Below are 17,658 nucleotides of genomic sequence, written 5' to 3'. Positions count from 1 at the left end.
GCTAGGATTACATTTACTAATGTATGCTATTAAACTAAAATAAATTGCAGGATGGAACAAATTAACAGGTGCTTACTGAAAGACTGGCTTGGTCAGTAGGTCTGGTTTATGTTGTACTAGCGATGTGGGAAGACTGGAGAGCTCAGACATTCAAGTAGTCAGGGTCAGCTTTGTGGGTTATTTTTATCAAGACACTTTTCTGCCTTTTTGAAGGCTCCTCTGTACCTGTATGTCGGTTATGTGTTAGAAGTCTTGTGCGAGTAGGAATTCCCACACTTTCACATCCTTTGTGCAGTGCCAAAGCATTTTTCACCTCAAGTGCCAAATTCTGGGCTGTCTTGATGAGTATGGTAAGCCCCATAACCAATCTGGGAAAGCTTTCAGGGGAAAAAAAACCCCAACCCTCTTAACCTTTCATATGCAGATGTATTGGCTTGGCTTAGCCCCGAACAGTTTAAGATAAATGAGCAGCAGCCTCTGTTTGTCTTAATGAGGCATGTGATGTAGAAGCTGATAGCACTAATGGCCAGATCCCAAGGAACTGGGAAAATAGGAAAATGGCACAATTGTGCCCACCCATCTGGTCATCACTGGGTGTCCACATGGGTAGTGGGAGCCTTTGAGACTCTCATTTTATCATTCTGTGAGTAATGGAGTGTAATGGATATTTTGCAAACTAAAAATCCCTGTCGCTGAAGACAGCAATTTTTTTGTAGTTTTTACCTGGGTTTGGTATTCTTTGTACTCTCCAGTGTGTGCAATGAATACCAAAAATAGCCCTCCTTTTTTTTTTTTTTTTTTAATGTGGGGAGGAAATAACATGAAAAAACATCCTATCCCTTATCATGTACGAACTGTCCATCTGTCAGTAAGGACACTCACTGGGTCTAAGTGGTGAGTGAGCAGCACTGACAAATTCAACTCTTTACTGATTTGATTTTTTGCTTTCTGATGTTTAAGCCTTTGGGATATGCTGTGGTTGCTTTTAAGCTTTTCTTTACAGTGATGAAAGCTAAAAACCTCTTAATAAAGCTGAAGATGGTTGTATTCATTCTACTCTAGGAGGATGTATTTTTAAGAAAAACAATAATTGTCATGAGACCCATGGAATAAATCACGAATGCCAGTTGTGAATATTATTTTTCAGTCTGTAGTCTTGCCTTGTGTTTACCTCCCTGCTCAGTGCTGCTGTTGCTGCCACTGACCTCTTGGGTTGTCCGGCATTAACTTCTGCCATAGAGTTTGCGTACCAAGGATTTTGCCTTTGAAGTCACATCTTTCACTCAGGGTAGAAGAGTGGAGTTGTTTTTAGTCTCCCAGAAATTTTGTGTGAACACAGAGAAGGCACCAACAACAGAAAGCTTTTTTGGAGCAGGTAATGTCAGAATTCACTTTGACAGGATTTTATGTGATGCAAGAACCCAGGGTTTTCACAGGGGATGTCCCTGCCCTTAGGTGCTTTTAAATGCTGATGTCTGGGAATGCCTGAGAACTGATTTGGTTGGAAAAAGGATCTGTTGCTTCTCTCTCAGGATCCCCAAGAGCCTTCCAGGGTGGGAAACTGGTGACACAAGGTGATGCTGGGGGTCCTGGGACTTCTGCTCACTCGGGTTGACAGACCTCCTTCCTCCCTTCCTCCCTTCCTCCCTTCCTCCCTTCCTCCCTTCCTCCCTTCCTCCCTTCCTCCCTTCCTCCCTTCCTCCCTTCCTCCCTTCCTCCCTTCCTCCCTTCCTCCCTTCCTCCCTTCCTCCCTTCCTCCCTTCCTCCCTTCCTCCCTTCCTCCCTTCCTCCCTTCCTCCCTTCCTCCCTTCCTCCCTTCCTCCCTTCCTCCCTTCCTCCCTTCCTCCCTTCCTCCCTTCCTCCCTTCCTCCCTTCCTCCCTTCCTCCCTTCCTCCCTTCCTCCCTTCCTCCCTTCCTCCCTTCCTCCCTTCCTCCCTTCCTCCCTTCCTCCCTTCCTCCCTTCCTCCCTTCCTCCCTTCCTCCCTTCCTCCCTTCCTCCCTTCCTCCCTTCCTCCCTTCCTCCCTTCCTCCCTTCCTCCCTTCCTCCCTTCCTCCCTTCCTCCCTTCCTCCCTTCCTCCCTTCCTCCCTTCCTCCCTTCCTCCCTTCCTCCCTTCCTCCCTTCCTCCCTTCCTCCCTTCCTCCCTTCCTCCCTTCCTCCCTTCCTCCCTTCCTCCCTTCCTCCCTTCCTCCCTTCCTCCCTTCCTCCCTTCCTCCCTTCCTCCCTTCCTCCCTTCCTCCCTTCCTCCCTTCCTCCCTTCCTCCCTTCCTCCCTTCCTCCCTTCCTCCCTTCCTCCCTTCCTCCCTTCCTCCCTTCCTCCCTTCCTCCCTTCCTCCCTTCCTCCCTTCCTCCCTTCCTCCCTTCCTCCCTTCCTCCCTTCCTCCCTTCCTCCCTTCCTCCCTTCCTCCCTTCCTCCCTTCCTCCCTTCCTCCCTTCCTCCCTTCCTCCCTTCCTCCCTTCCTCCCTTCCTCCCTTCCTCCCTTCCTCCCTTCCTCCCTTCCTCCCTTCCTCCCTTCCTCCCTTCCTCCCTTCCTCCCTTCCTCCCTTCCTCCCTTCCTCCCTTCCTCCCTTCCTCCCTTCCTCCCTTCCTCCCTTCCTCCCTTCCTCCCTTCCTCCCTTCCTCCCTTCCTCCCTTCCTCCCTTCCTCCCTTCCTCCCTTCCTCCCTTCCTCCCTTCCTCCCTTCCTCCCTTCCTCCCTTCCTCCCTTCCTCCCTTCCTCCCTTCCTCCCTTCCTCCCTTCCTCCCTTCCTCCCTTCCTCCCTTCCTCCCTTCCTCCCTTCCTCCCTTCCTCCCTTCCTCCCTTCCTCCCTTCCTCCCTTCCTCCCTTCCTCCCTTCCTCCCTTCCTCCCTTCCTCCCTTCCTCCCTTCCTCCCTTCCTCCCTTCCTCCCTTCCTCCCTTCCTCCCTTCCTCCCTTCCTCCCTTCCTCCCTTCCTCCCTTCCTCCCTTCCTCCCTTCCTCCCTTCCTCCCTTCCTCCCTTCCTCCCTTCCTCCCTTCCTCCCTTCCTCCCTTCCTCCCTTCCTCCCTTCCTCCCTTCCTCCCTTCCTCCCTTCCTCCCTTCCTCCCTTCCTCCCTTCCTCCCTTCCTCCCTTCCTCCCTTCCTCCCTTCCTCCCTTCCTCCCTTCCTCCCTTCCTCCCTTCCTCCCTTCCTCCCTTCCTCCCTTCCTCCCTTCCTCCCTTCCTCCCTTCCTCCCTTCCTCCCTTCCTCCCTTCCTCCCTTCCTCCCTTCCTCCCTTCCTCCCTTCCTCCCTTCCTCCCTTCCTCCCTTCCTCCCTTCCTCCCTTCCTCCCTTCCTCCCTTCCTCCCTTCCTCCCTTCCTCCCTTCCTCCCTTCCTCCCTTCCTCCCTTCCTCCCTTCCTCCCTTCCTCCCTTCCTCCCTTCCTCCCTTCCTCCCTTCCTCCCTTCCTCCCTTCCTCCCTTCCTCCCTTCCTCCCTTCCTCCCTTCCTCCCTTCCTCCCTTCCTCCCTTCCTCCCTTCCTCCCTTCCTCCCTTCCTCCCTTCCTCCCTTCCTCCCTTCCTCCCTTCCTCCCTTCCTCCCTTCCTCCCTTCCTCCCTTCCTCCCTTCCTCCCTTCCTCCCTTCCTCCCTTCCTCCCTTCCTCCCTTCCTCCCTTCCTCCCTTCCTCCCTTCCTCCCTTCCTCCCTTCCTCCCTTCCTCCCTTCCTCCCTTCCTCCCTTCCGATTCCCACCATCTGCTTGCTGAGCCCTCCTGCTCTGCCTGTCCCATCAGCGACCTTGTAGAAGGTGTCAATCGAAACCCTTGTTTCTGAGCATATTTGTATTAACTTTTCCTTTCTAGCATAGTTATCTTACATGTTGTCACCCCTCAGAAATGTTCTTAAGGGCCTTTACTGTTGAGCCAGCACTTGACCCTCTGGAAACCACTGAAGTATTGCTTGCGTTACCCTGGAGCGACTCTTTGCTTTGCTGTTACATTCTGTAATTGTGCATGCTATTAATTATTATCTGTTGCTTCTGGATCCTACTGCAGTATTTGTCAGTCTTTTGCTTTTGGATTTCACATTTGCAGAGTGTAACTAGCCATTCTTTGTGTGGCTTGGATTTTTCTTGCTAGATTTGCCTTAAATTACATCATAGAGAAGAAGTTGAAATAGTAATAATAAATCACCTTCTTATTAAGTAGATAGCATCTACTTGTCTTGGTTTGACATGCTTTCTTACCAAGTGTATTCTGGGATCTCATGAAAACTTATTTATTAGATCATACTTGTGAAGATAGCATGTGAGATTGTTCCTCGTATTCCAAATATAACCATCCTGTGATCTTAATCAACATTTGCTTTAAAACTGTCCAGCTGACTTCCCTGACAAATTTGGCCAACACTAGCATTAACATGAAGGTGGCTTTTTTTTTGTTATTATGGACCTATTTCCTTCTTTTCTATGTGCAGCTGTGACTGTGCTAGGAGAGCAATTTAGGAGTTCCTCCAAAGATGACTCATATTTGACAGATCCACGTATACTAAAAATAGGACATGCTATTACAGGGTGTATTATTTAGGCTACTTAATATTTTAAGCAGTAGTCACTGAACTTTAACTGGTAGCCTTCATCTCTGTGCTTGCTTTTTCTTCCCCCATTTGTCCACCTAAAGACAAACCAACCCCCCAGGTGAAGCTGGAGTGTGTCTCCATTAATATTTTTCTGCTACCCTGCCTCCTGTCTGCCTTGATTTTATAACTGGGAGTGGCAGTTGCCCAAGGTCATCTTTCAGAAAGCAATAATGTGTTATTCCTGCCATTGACTCTGCCTCTTGGCTGGTTTCTGTAGACCTCAGACTCCTGCTTGCATCAGCCTGTGGGAGTATTGGTGGTTAATTAGTGTGAGCCACACCAGTCCCGTTTTTTAATTTCTTAGATAGTCCCTGGGTAATCTCCATTTCAATGATAGTTTCACTGTTGCAAAATTACAGCTGCGGCAAGGGCCTGGTTTTGTATTGGTGAACTGACCTGTGGTTCCATTCCTTGCGGGCTGTGCAGATCTCGGAGCTGATAGGATAGGATGTGAGAGAACTGGGGAGAAAACACTTTTAATCTGGAAACTGTGCTGTGCAAGTTCCCTAGAGAGCAAGAACTGGTCTGGTCAGGTACAGAAAATAGTACCTCAGCTACTAGTGTTGTGATCTCTTCTGAGAGCATCATCTACTGAAACATCCAGAAGGAAGGTAAAAATTCCTAATGCCTCATCCAAGGCAAGGTCTTCCTGCCAGAAAGTTCATCGTTGATAGCAGTGTCTGCAGTTGGGTCTTGTGTGGCATTTCTCAACTACTAGTGTGATGAACACACAAATGGAATAGATTTTAAAGAAGATTTGTAGTTGCAATTCTCTTGTCTGCTTAAGACACTCTTTCTCATTCTTTTCTGTTCCCTGGCATTTTGTTGATAACATCTTTGTCCTCTGGGCTGCCCTTTGTAAATTGTTTGTTTGGAGCCAGGAGCAGTGGTCTTTGCTGTATGTATATCAGACAGGTGTTGAAAGAAGAATTGCCTTTGAAATTAATGAGAAGGTTAAATGGCAGGCAATTGTCTCCACTTCTGAATTAAATGACTGAAGCTAAACACTAGAATCTAAATAAACGTGTGAGCTATATATTTCCAGGATGAAATTAGCCTTGTCAGGATGATTCTTTGGGGGGTTTATAATTTACAGAGTTACTTCCTAATATTTACAGATATTACTTCCTAAAAGGAGATTATCTATGCTTTAGTGCTCCCTCGGGGCTCCAACGACATGGTGACCTGTAGGAAACCTAAATGGGTTTATTCTTCTCGATTTAAATTCCTTCAGTCAAAATGGGAATAACTCTTTGGATTGGGAAAGGTTTTTAGCAGAATCCTGTCTGCTCGGTGGTGGTCCAGCTTCACTGGATTCATGTTCGTTGTGTCACAGGGAGGGATGGTGCTTTTCAGCCCTGTTATTATTAGATATACTCCACCCTTGAAAGCTCCCACTCCTTTTGCTGCTTTTCCCTTCGTGGCTGGCACAGACAAACGTTACGCCAGAGTGTCGGCATGGCCTGCGGTTGCATAACTTACTTGCAGTGGGCTAACCAGCTTTAGCAAAACAGTCATCTTGGACAGATGTTGCAGTGAAGCAATGATTAATCGGGGAAAAATTTTAACAACCTTAAATGGCAGTAAATTTATTTTGGCAGGTGGAGACTGAGAAAGTCATTGCTGCCATGTAGTGGAGTGTTACTCTGAAGAATCGCATTTTATCTGCCATAACACTTTCTCATGCTGTCTCCTGTCTCATACTTTAACCGGAGCAAGAGAACAGTACTGAAATCTCCTTTTTATATATACCTTTCTAACATGTTTGCCATCCATGTGAGAATGTGGAATGGCATTTTTTCAGACCCCCACTAAACATCAGAAGTACTATTGGTTCTTGCTTCGGAGAATGCAGTGAACGTGCTTATGGATAAGGAATGAAACATCCTCCGGAATTGACGTGATGACAGCTATAGCTTTATTCTAAAGTTTGCCTTTTCAAGACATATGAACTGGCATTGCAAATAATGCTGACTATCTTCCGTGAGACTGATTGGATAAAGTGATGTATCAGCTTGCCAGCCTGAATTTTTCGAATATTCTTGTAATAATTTTTCTGGAGGTGAAAAAGTAACTGGGTTCATCTGAGAGCTTTCTTTAATGGTGTCCTGGATTAAGATTGGAGCTTTTTAGATGTGGTGAGATAGTAACCCATATTTAAAAGATCCTTGAGAAGTGAGTGATAAAGGAGAATTGATGGATAATTTTAGCAACTTTCAAGATATGAATTATTTTTTATTCAAAAGCTCCAAATTCTCAGCAGTTCTACTGCTGTATTTGATTTTGAACAGGAATTCAGTTTTGACTTCAGGAGTAGGCTGCTGTCATTTCTCTTTTTTTAATCTCTCCTTGTTGGCCAGCAAAGGTTCTTGTTGGTATATCCGTAAATTTCATGGAAGTTTTATTTTACTGAGGCTCTGTTCAGAGCAGAAAGCACTTACCTGAACCCAAATTTTAAATGTTCTAGAAAACTTCCAGCCTCCCTCTCTCAGATTGTAACGGTTAGGTAGGAGGACTATAAATGGCTTTTGGATATTTGTATAATGTTGTTATTGTCCGAGATCCAACGTGTATGCAACCAGCAGGCACAGTGACAGCACTGCTTTTGGTTGTGGTGTTTGTCTTGTGTCCTTAGTCCTTTCTTTAACTAGCAGAAGTGGTAACCTGTATGTTGTTTTCCTACCAACACTGTACTGAAAGTAAATGTAGTCAGCATGCAGGGAACTGCACAACCACTGAAGACCATGTGTTAGAGAAAGTGTTTTCTTTGTAAAAAACAGCATATATTTTATGCAGTCAATCTTTCTGCATACAGATGAGTTCTTAGTCTGGCAGGATGTAATTTCATTTTCCTTAGTAGTTTGATTTCCTTTTGGTTTGTGTGTGCTTAAGCTTGTCACTAGTTTTGTGCTGAATTGATGTTGACTCTAAGGTACTTTTTTAAATAACTCAAGGGAAGGATATTTGTGAAAAGACTGATTTGATTTTTATCTATAGTAAATGCAGGCTATCAAGGGAGCTTAAATACTGAAAGTATAGGCCCATCTGAACATATTTTTCAAAGTGACATTTTGTGGCTGCATATGATGGTTGTAGTTCCTAGTGCAAAGAATCAGCTGGCAGATGCTTTTACTTGGTTTTTTTTTTTAGTAAGGTCTGAAGGCATAATACACATCTGCAACAGATGAGAGATTGATATGGCTTAAAGAGTTTATGAAGTTTACTTAAAATCTTAAAGCAACTCTAATTTAAGGCATGTTGATTTCTTCGGAAAGCTTTTGTTAGTTTGGATAGAGGCCATATTATGTAAGATACTATTTATTTGGCAACAAAGCAGTGATTTTAACAAGGAAGCAGTTTCAAGCTTGATGTCCTCTGCTGTAGCAATAACATTCTAAGTGTCAGTGCATGCAGGAATAAAACATGGGTGAGGTATGGTTATAAAGGCACAGTTTCCTTATTTACGGTATCGCAACAGCTGCGTTTCATTTCCTTCAAGTTACCTTGCTGATCCATGACTATCCTGAGTGCTGATAGCCAGGAAAATGAGAAAACAATCAGGAAAAATTTCTGATTTCACGTTATCCAAAGTGCTTTGAGGTTGCAGCCTGCAACTTCTGTGTGTCATTGTCTTGTGGAAAAACTCCGAGAGGTGCCACACAGTCGGTGTGGACTCCGCTGAACAGTGATACAGCTCGAGAGGAATATCTTGTGGGGCTTTACCCAGGATGAGGTGGGGCAAGCCTGCCATCAGAGATGCGTTCAAAGGAACAAGAAATCTAGCACTGCTGGCTCGGTAGCCACAGCTGAGGTGTTTTTAAAATCCCCTTTCCTGATATTGGAAAGAATTGTTAAGGACCTCCTTAAATAATTCTCTTTAACCAGCTACTTCATTTTCCTTAGGATTTTTTCTTTGCCCTAAATGGAGTCAAGGCAGTCTGGAATAACGTGTGGAATTGACAGGCCGTTTTTTTTATTGCAGTTTTCCTTTCGGATGACCTTTAAGCCTTGTGTTAGTTGTATTTCAATTTAGGGAATCCTTAAACTATTTGATATTATTTGGGCGTGGAGGAGACTTAGATAGAATCAGAATTTTGGATGTTTGTTTTCTGATAGTTAATTGCCTTCTTGCATGTCCTCCAAAACTTCACACAGAAAACACTATCAACTGGACTGCTATCAGAGAGTTGGCAGCAGGAGTAGCTTTTAGGGTGAGAGGGTCTGTGGGGCCGAGTGAGGACGTACCAAGCCCAGTGGCAAGTGACTGCCAAGGGCTAGTGCCCTGCTTATGTCCTGCTCAACTGCAGCAGGAGAGAAGAGAAAAGGTCTGGTGCTGAAAATGTTTTGTGTTGCCTGAAAGTACACTGGAGACACAGGATTTCTCAAGATCCTGGGCACATTTTAAGTTTGGAGAAACTGTGCCTAAGTGCAACACCATGGAATGTTCTGGAGAGCAGCTCCTCATTGGGTCATCCTCAACCTCTTCCTCACACATTCAAATTCTGGGAAGGCAAAGCTTGACAAGAACTAGATTGTGTCAAGAGTGACAAGGCTTTTGCCTGTGCTCATCAGTGTGTCTTGGAGTTTCACATTAGTGTCTAATCCTGTTGTGGAAACTTACTTCCTTTTCTTCCTCTTAAGTAATTTTATGATTTGTACAAACTGTTCAGATGATGTTTCGCTACTGTGTTGAACATAAACTTTGGTTTCTCTGAATTCTCCAGCGTTTGCTTCTATATTGGTGAACAGGGATTGAAGGCAGTCCTGGGCCTCAGCTGCTGCTCCAGGCAGCTGTGGGCATCTGCGGGCATCTGCACAAGAGGCAGCTCATCACACCCAACCCCTCCTGCTCAGTCCATCTGCCTTCCCTCCCTCGCCTAGGAGAGCATGGCAGGAGCAGTCATGGAGGATGCTCTGGCACAAAGATCCCACTTTCCTAAGAACAGTCCTGTGTTCTAGTTCAATACCTGTGTGAAAGTTTCACTGAGCTTCCTGGCCCTAAGGCAAAAAGTAGGGATTGTTATCAGTGGTGGAGGAACTAACTTGCTAAAAGTGTTTTTCCTGTTTAATGCTTTTACGGTACTCTGTCTGGGAGGTGGTATCAACTGTCATCTTGGGAAAGGTCAGATTAGTATTCTATGGTCAAGATACTCATATATTTACTGCAGGTTTAACAGGTACTAAAGGGATGAACCAAGTCAATGTGTTGCTGACAGACCAGCTGCACAGGCCTTGGACAAACTGGCTGAGGGGTTGATTTTCAAAGTTATGCCCCTTTAACTGAAGGTACCAGCCTGGCACAGATTTATTTTGCTATGGAGGGATGTGCAGGTCTTTCTTCTGCTGGAGGGTTTTGTGGTCCACAGGTCACTGGAACTAGTTTACAGCTATTTTTATTGTATTCATTTCTTTCAGATCTATACAGGATGCTTGTTCTTTTAACATCCTACTTTTTATTATGATTATAGATTGTGAGTGCCAGCTGTGAAGGAGGCAATGCCTGTAATTGCAATTCTGCCTTGGAGTGCCTGGCAGCATGTGTCCTTCTATAATGTCAGACCTTTTTTTTTTTTTTTTTTTTTTTTTTGAAACAGACTTTTGTTTGGATGCCTCACTGAATAATCTGTCAATAGCTGAAATAATACCTTGATCCCAGAGTAAGTGGTGCTGCCAGAAATCCTGCTTGCTTGTCTGGCTAGTTCCATGTTCACAGCTAATAAACTGTCTTTGCTCACACTACAGCTCATTTTGCTCCTGAATTGCGCTTTCTCCTATAGATCTGTGCGTGCTGCCTGAATTGGGTTTGTTACCCATTAAAATAACGTATACAAACAACTGCTTGCTCTACTGTTCTGAGCCCAAGTCTATGCTTGGGTTTATCTCATTCTTCCAGTGCCCCTTGTGAACCTGTGAACTTCCTGGGGGAATTTCATAATGGGAACACCAATGCAGACCACCTGCCTGACTTTTGGCTGAACATGGCTAAAAATCACAGCCTAGCTGGACTTCTCTTTTCGTTGCTTGCAGTTGTGATGTGAAGGTGGCTGTGTCAAATAATTTTCCCTCCTTCCCCTGCCCCCCCCCTCTTTTCTTTTTTTTAATTAAGGTTGGGTACAATGTGAGGGAGAGAGAGGGACATGGATGGGCCATGAACGAATTCCAGGGTTTGTGAAGCAGCAATAAAAATGCTGTTATAAATGATCAATGGCTTGTAAAGGGTTGCAATCTGCTAATGTAGGTTACTGGGTTGATACCATTGATTTAATAACAGTTCTTTAATCTGTTCAGATACGTTGACAGGCCTTTCAGTTTGAGTATCAGGAACTGGTCCCTTGTGAATTTTTGGTTATTTCTCTGGGTCGTTTTAATAGTTGCAAATCCTGTCAAATACCACTCAGCTGCACAGCACACTGCTATTCCTGGTCAAACCATGAAGACAACAGCCTCAGTAATTGCAGTGGTGTTGAATTTATCATTATCCAACAAGATGTAATTTGAAAATGGGTACTACTGCTTGGCCAGTGTGGTAATATAGTTTAGAAGCTTTTAAAATACTACCTTCGGATAACTTTGTTTTGATATGTACTGATTATATCTGATTAACATGTGATGAAAACATCACATGTGCCCATCTTCTTAGCCTTTGCATTATAATTACACTTTTACAAAGCAATCAATGCTGTGCAGAAACTGAGAAGTACAGCAAGAGCCTATGTTTAAATAACCAGTTGCACACGTCTATGCAGTTTTTGAACATGCCATATGGCGTGTGATGTATGGTACTTTGTGTATTAACAGTTGGTCAGTGTATTATGAAGTCTGTGGTGTCATATGATTGTGTTAGTTTGCACTAGAGAGGCTGCTCTTAAGAAGAAAGGACTGTCTGTTTATAAACCTGTGGAGAAAGAAGTGTGTTACACAGTCAGTGCAGTTTCACGTTGCTGCTCGCACCAGTGGAGCTTAGTTATGTGCTCTCCTTTGAAATATCTTTGGAAACAGAATTAAAGCAGATGATCAAGGAGGGACTTCAGGAGCAAAGCACTCTGAACCATCCAGTTGAAACAAGAATATGAGTACTGCCTTCATTTGGAAGGGGATAATCAGGAAGGAGGCCAGCAATAAATGATCAGAAAGAACCGCAAATTTCTGAAAGTCTCCCTAGTTTGTGGAGATTGTGTTTTGTGTTGTGTGTACATTGTTGTACTGCCTGGAACTGCAACAGTGCTTTACGTTGGCAGTAACACCTGCGTGTTAGCACCATCATCTTTCCCTACTTAATGAGGTAGATGGAAGGCTTAAAAACAGTCAATCAGCAGTAAGTTAATGTTTAGTTTTAGTAATACTTGTTTTATTTCCTGTACTTTTAATCCTCAGTTGCCCAGAGTGGATGATCTGGTTGCAAATTAACCACACCATTGACAAATGGATATGGGAGCTCCACTGAGAAGCAGCTCTGTCCTGGCAGAGTGCAGCCACCTAGGCATGGTGCTGGGAGAATGTGCCTGTGCTTCTCTCTGGCTGAGGCTGTTTTCTCACCTTGTGGAGCTCCAGCTAACAAAGCTGCAGAGCTGAGGTGGCTGTATGCAGAGCTGCCTTTTGCCACCATATTCTCAGTGCAGGGACCCTAGGGAAGAAGCTTCAGAGATCTCCTAGCAGGAAGTGAACCCCACTTCTGCAACATGGACACCATACAGGAGCTAGTGATGTTAAAGAAGTCTTTATATAGGCAGTGGAAACCTGGGCAATGCAGTTGATGAATCAGCCCCAGAATTTCATCTGCCTGAATGCTGGTAGCTAGTAGAAGGCTTATGGCAGTGTGCTGGTTAACATGGATGCAGGACTGGCAGGCTGGAAATGCAAGCACTGCTCCCCACAGGGGTTTGGCAAGCTGGCTTTGTCCTCCGGGGCTACTCAAATTAAAGAAAAATGTAACCTGGCCTACATTACGGTGCCTCGTGGGAGCAGCCACGGTGTGTGGTGCAGAATGTGGACTGTTGAAGAGCTCTGAGAGTGTGTATGTGCAAAGACCTGTTGAGGAAGATCCCTCTCTGAGGACTGCTGCAGATGCTAGGCCATGTGACTGGCAGAAACATCTGCTTGAGAAGGAGCTATCGAAGATGCTGTGCTTGTGAGCTGCCTTGCATCAACTGGCCTATAGAAGAAGAATCTCCCCGCAGTGGATCACAAAGATGATATGGATGTTGCTGAGGTAGCCTTTGTGTAAAAGCTAGATTCATAACATTAATGATGGGACGAATGGGGGAGGTGGTGCTCCTCTTGAAGAAGCCTGGATCACCTTGCAGATGGAATCCAATTATACAAAACACTGAGCCATTTGTTTACAGGTGAGTAATGTGCTGTAAATTACGAGGTCATGGATTAGTGGCAGAGGATGATTAGAGGACACTACATGCACAAGTGATTACCAGCCACCAGTTCAGTGTGCTTCTAGAAGACATTCATGAGGCTCAAGGATGCAGTTGGAGGAGATGCATCAGTAAAGACAAGGAAGTGTTGGTATGGCTTCATAAAATACTAGCAGGGTTTTGTTTTAATAACTACAAACAGTTTTGTTTCTCTGTATTTAAAATAGGGTAAATTATAAGAAATAGAGATGGTTATTGGGATGAAGAGTTACTAGTGGTTTGTGGGAATACATAAATAAAGTAAATAAAGTTTGACTTGTTTAAACTAGAAGTGGAGAAGCAAACCCTCAAACTTGAGCTGATGGAATTACACTTTTTTCTGTTATCGCCTCTCCTTCCAGCCTTCCTTCTCTACCCACTTCTCACTCCCTGCTATCCCCACCGAAAAAAGGGGGGAGAGAAAGATTTTAAGGAGTAACACTGGTAAAGCAGCACTAGGTAGTAGAGGGGAAATTGTGAGTTATCGTTGCTGGTTGGTTGCACAGGTTTAGGTTTTTGTTTATATTGATCCTGTGTTCTAGGATTTCCACTTAGTGTTTGCAGAGGCCATGCAGGAATCCTTCATCCTGGCACAGTGCTTTGGCTGGTGGGTGTCTATTGTTCTCTTCTCCAGATGAGCTGCAGCCCAGATGGGATATTTTCAGGGTGATCTGCCTCTTCAAGTAGTGTTAAACTGTTTTGGATCCCTTGTCTGTCTTGCTTGAGGTTACATCAACAGATTTGGACTCAGGAAAGGATTTTTCTTGTATCAGGTTACTGGACAGTTTAGAAGGGTTTTTGCGTGGCCCATTTCCTAGAACCATTTTTTCCCTCCTGAACTGTATTTCTTTAAGGACTGAGACAGAAATTTCACTATGCAAGCAAGTAGCTTCAACAGATGAAGCTTGCTTGTGTGAGAGAAAAAGTAGAAGAAATAATTAGCTGGTTTTTATCTGCTGTGACCTGGGACTTTGAGAGAAGTGAAGATATGGTGTTAATAATCGTCCTTATTTCCTGGCATTTGCTTATCAGTGTTAACGACCTATGCACCATAGCAGCAACTTGTCAAAGCCTCTGATTTTTCTGTATGTAGGACATCTCCTTAACTGTTAATGCGAGTCTGTACTCTGGTTAAAAAGCCAAAGGAGGGGTACTCAAGATGAGTGTGGATATGAAGTGTCAAATTCCTTTGTTCTCTTTCTCAAAGGACAGAGATGCGAACAGGAAATAACTAAGCTTTATTTCTTCTTCTGTAAGTCTCTCTTGAATATATTTAGGAGGAAAAGAGTCATTTCATAAATACATTCCACTCTCCTTTTGACAAAACCAGGATTTGTAGTAATTTTTTTGGCACTGCATGAAAGTGCTATGAATGAATCGCTGGAACCCTGGCCTTATCTGCAAGTGCATCAAACCATTTCATTATATCCCAAAGCTATAGATGCATTTTCTTACTGGATTGTGTAAGTAAAAAAGAAATAGACCATGCAAATTCTGTAGTGAGAGTGGACTGGATTTGGATGTGTACACAGTAATGTACACAATAATGTAGTAGTGACTGTTGCAGTAAAATTTATTAAATATTTAAAATGCAAGTAGTAAGGGTTGTGGATGTTGTGGGTTGAAACTCTTTCATTAATAGGTGTGGAAGACAGTGTTATGCTTGAGCCAGATCTGAACAGAATTTCTTTAAATAACAAAAGGCCACTTTGGGGAGAGAATGCCAGCTTTGCTGCTGCTTCTTATCAGATAAATGTGCATTTTACGTGGGTTTTACAGCACTGAAGTCATGGTATGTGTGTTTTGATATGTAATGGTTGACAGTTGTATTCCACTATGGATTGCTAGTAGATGCCTAAATATATGGATTCCCCATGCTTTCCAAATATCAAAGCAAAGTCTTTTGAGAAGTTTGAAGCCTTCAGTTGTTTTCAGAAGTCCTTGGAAAACTGGCAATAAATCCATTTCGTTCATTTGTTATTGCTGGTGGGAGGATGATTGCTAAGCATGTTGGGGAGCTGATATGTGAATGTTTCTAATTACTAGTAATTCAGTAAGATCTGTATTATTCCAACTGTGCAAGTGTTGATGAGATATCCAACCATTTCTTCTGCCGCATGTATGAATGTGAGGGTAACATGAATCTCTTAACTTAAACATAGAAAAATAACATAGAAAAGATTATTTTTTCCATGTAATAAGTGAATTCATGTATATTTTTGAAAGATTTAAAGAGATTGACAGCTTGTGACTGTCAGACTTGTTGATTCAAAGTGTATTTCTTTGTTCCCTTGCAGTATGTTGCTGTTCTACCAAGGCATAGCAACTGATTGCTCACAGGAGGCAAAAAGAAACATAGCTGCATTTGGAGGAGCATGCATCATAGCTCTGAAACATTATTTAATTTTTTTTTTTCAGAAATCTGTTTTAATTAATTTCAAAATGAATTTGAAAACCTGTGCTGCTATTATTGGAAATAACAGTTACTTTCAGCCATTATTTGAAGCTGCAACATGTATGTCACAGCCATGGAATAATGCTGTTTGGAAGGGACCTGTGGAGGTTGTTTCATCTAACGCCCTGCTTTAAAGTGGACCAACTGCTTTGTTACTGGTGTCGAAAATGAATGTAGTAATCCTGGAAGTGAGCAGCAGTGCAGGTTTACTTTGTGCTGCTGGTTTTGAGTGTGTAATTAGATCTGCCAAAGCTGAGAGTATGCACTTGACCACCACTGTAGGCTAAAATTGTGTTTTCAGTAAATAATCTGTGGCTGAAAACTTTGTTATTAAACTTTTTGATAAACAGTGTAACATTGCTCTGACTTTTGGTGATTGTCACTAACTAATGCTCGTTACCTAACAAATGATATTTCACAGTAGTAGTAGCCTGCCTGAGTTCTTGGGCTGATATGTTGTCTGAAAAATATCTGTTTTAAATAATTTCACAGGGCTCTGAATTCCACCGGCCTTGAATTAAAAATGTGATGACATGGTAAAGTAATCTTGGCTTGTGTAAGATGATTTGTAGCTTTTTTACAGGTTATCTGCATATTAATTGTGACTGGTATTTGTGCTGTCTCACAATATTATTTGAATAGCCTTTCAGCTTCTGAGTGGGAGCTATCTTGACAGAAAAAATATGTAAAATCTAAAGGAAGTAAATGAACACAATCTTTCTGGTCATAATTTAACATGATAAAACAAGCAGCATGTAAATCAAGTAATCTGTTTTAATAATCAAACCGTTTAAGTCCTTTTCCATATTGCTAATGTTCCCCTTGCATTATCATTGTTTAACAACTCAGGTCAGTTGGCATTTAGAAATTCACTCCTTTTGCAATGAGTGCATAAATAACGGCATTCCTACTGCTCAAATGTTTTTCCATTCAAAGAACATAAAGCAAAATACTTAAGACTTTTGTGCAAATTTACTTATCTTGCCTATCCTACCCTGCATTTCCATATCCACAAAGAAGTTTGAAGACTTCCCATATAATTTCTTCTCTTCCCTTTTTAAAGTATTCTTTTCAGTGAGAGGGAGAGAGATCCCGATGCTGAACCTGCCAGATGAATCACACTCATGACTTCAACTGAAAGTGCTACATTTGGTTGCAGTAAAAAAACCCCTGTATTTATAAATTGAACTTTTGGTAAAATATTAGTTGCTTTTTACTTGGAAGAATAAACCTTGTGTATTTAGTAAGCCTCTTCAGCACTGATATGCATACTCAATCTCATTTCTCTAGGGCTTGAGGGTTTGTCTTCCAGGGCATCTGCTGCTTGATTCTTGCTTACCAGGGAGAGACTGAGAGATGGTGAAGGAGGGATTTCACTGCAGTTCTGGTTCAAATGGCTGTCAGGTGGCATAAAGCTTTTCCAATACAAAACAGAAAATACAAGAAAAAAAGTCTCACAATAAACCCGAGCAAAGTCTATGACTAAAATTGGGAAGCTTTTCCTGACTAGACATGCTTTCAAGGAAACATGAGGAAAAGTCTTTTCTTTCAGCCTGAATAGTTAGTGGACATATTGTGGTGAAATGTCTTTGCTTTGTGATTTGCAAACCTAGTTTTCTGCTCCATTGCTTATGACTCTTTCATAACGTTAGCTGCCTGAAGTTGTTGGTAGCTGTCCTGCAGGAATGGTGTCAGTGATAATCTGGACTTGGAGTGGCCGAGATCATGGCTGTCCATCGTTGTCCCTTCAGCAGACGTGGCAGAAGGGAATCTGGCAAAGGAGCTGGATGGGCAGCTGTAGGTGGAATAGCTTCAGCTGTTGCTTTGAGACTCAGCAGTTTGTCTGCCGAAGCCCTTAACTGGTAACCTAATGTGCTGCTAGGACAGTTTACAAGCCAAAACCACAAGAGCTGTGTTAAGTCACGATATGCTGTAAAACACATAAAATGCCTGAAGAAGTCTGCCTGGTTATATGGCCAGAAAACAAACAGTCCTGTTTGAGGACTACATACGCAGTATTTGTTTTTAGGTGAGATGGTGCAGAACACTGTAACAAATCTAAAAGAAATCCAAATTATGCAGAAACATAAGTGATATTTGTGCATTATTTGTATGTTTTGTATTATTTTTGCGTTATTTGCATGGCCTGTGTTAGTACAAATAAGGCATCTAATTTTATTTTAGATCTAATGTTAGCAAAGGACTAAGCAAGCCTTTTGGAGTGCTTG

At 43.2% G+C, this 17,658-nt stretch overlaps 2 protein-coding genes and 1 long non-coding RNA gene across 6 annotated transcripts in view; 2 read left to right on the top strand and 1 right to left on the bottom strand.

Moving 5' to 3' along the window:
* Positions 1-17,658, top strand: part of MYO1D (myosin ID) — a 163,946-nt gene that overhangs the window by 13,920 nt on the left and 132,368 nt on the right. The window lies entirely within an intron of this gene.
* LOC106112343 (endoplasmic reticulum-Golgi intermediate compartment protein 3-like) overlaps positions 11,297-17,658 on the bottom strand; it is a 152,117-nt gene continuing 145,755 nt past the window's right edge. Inside the window, exon 4 of the transcript XR_008744630.1 lies at positions 11,297-11,308. The gene's annotated coding sequence lies outside the window, so the exon portion shown is untranslated. The remainder of the gene's footprint in view (positions 11,309-17,658) is intronic.
* LOC114011446 (uncharacterized) lies at positions 13,033-15,820 on the top strand. The gene is made up of 3 exons (XR_003553335.2): positions 13,033-13,087; positions 13,518-13,582; positions 15,273-15,820. It is a non-coding gene; the product is annotated as an uncharacterized LOC114011446 (long non-coding RNA).

This window comes from Falco peregrinus, chromosome 18, assembly GCF_023634155.1.
Source record: "Falco peregrinus isolate bFalPer1 chromosome 18, bFalPer1.pri, whole genome shotgun sequence".
NCBI classification, from domain to species: domain Eukaryota; kingdom Metazoa; phylum Chordata; class Aves; order Falconiformes; family Falconidae; genus Falco; species Falco peregrinus.
The sequence above is the reverse complement of the archived record's forward strand: the minus strand, read 5'-3'. Positions and strand labels throughout refer to the sequence as shown.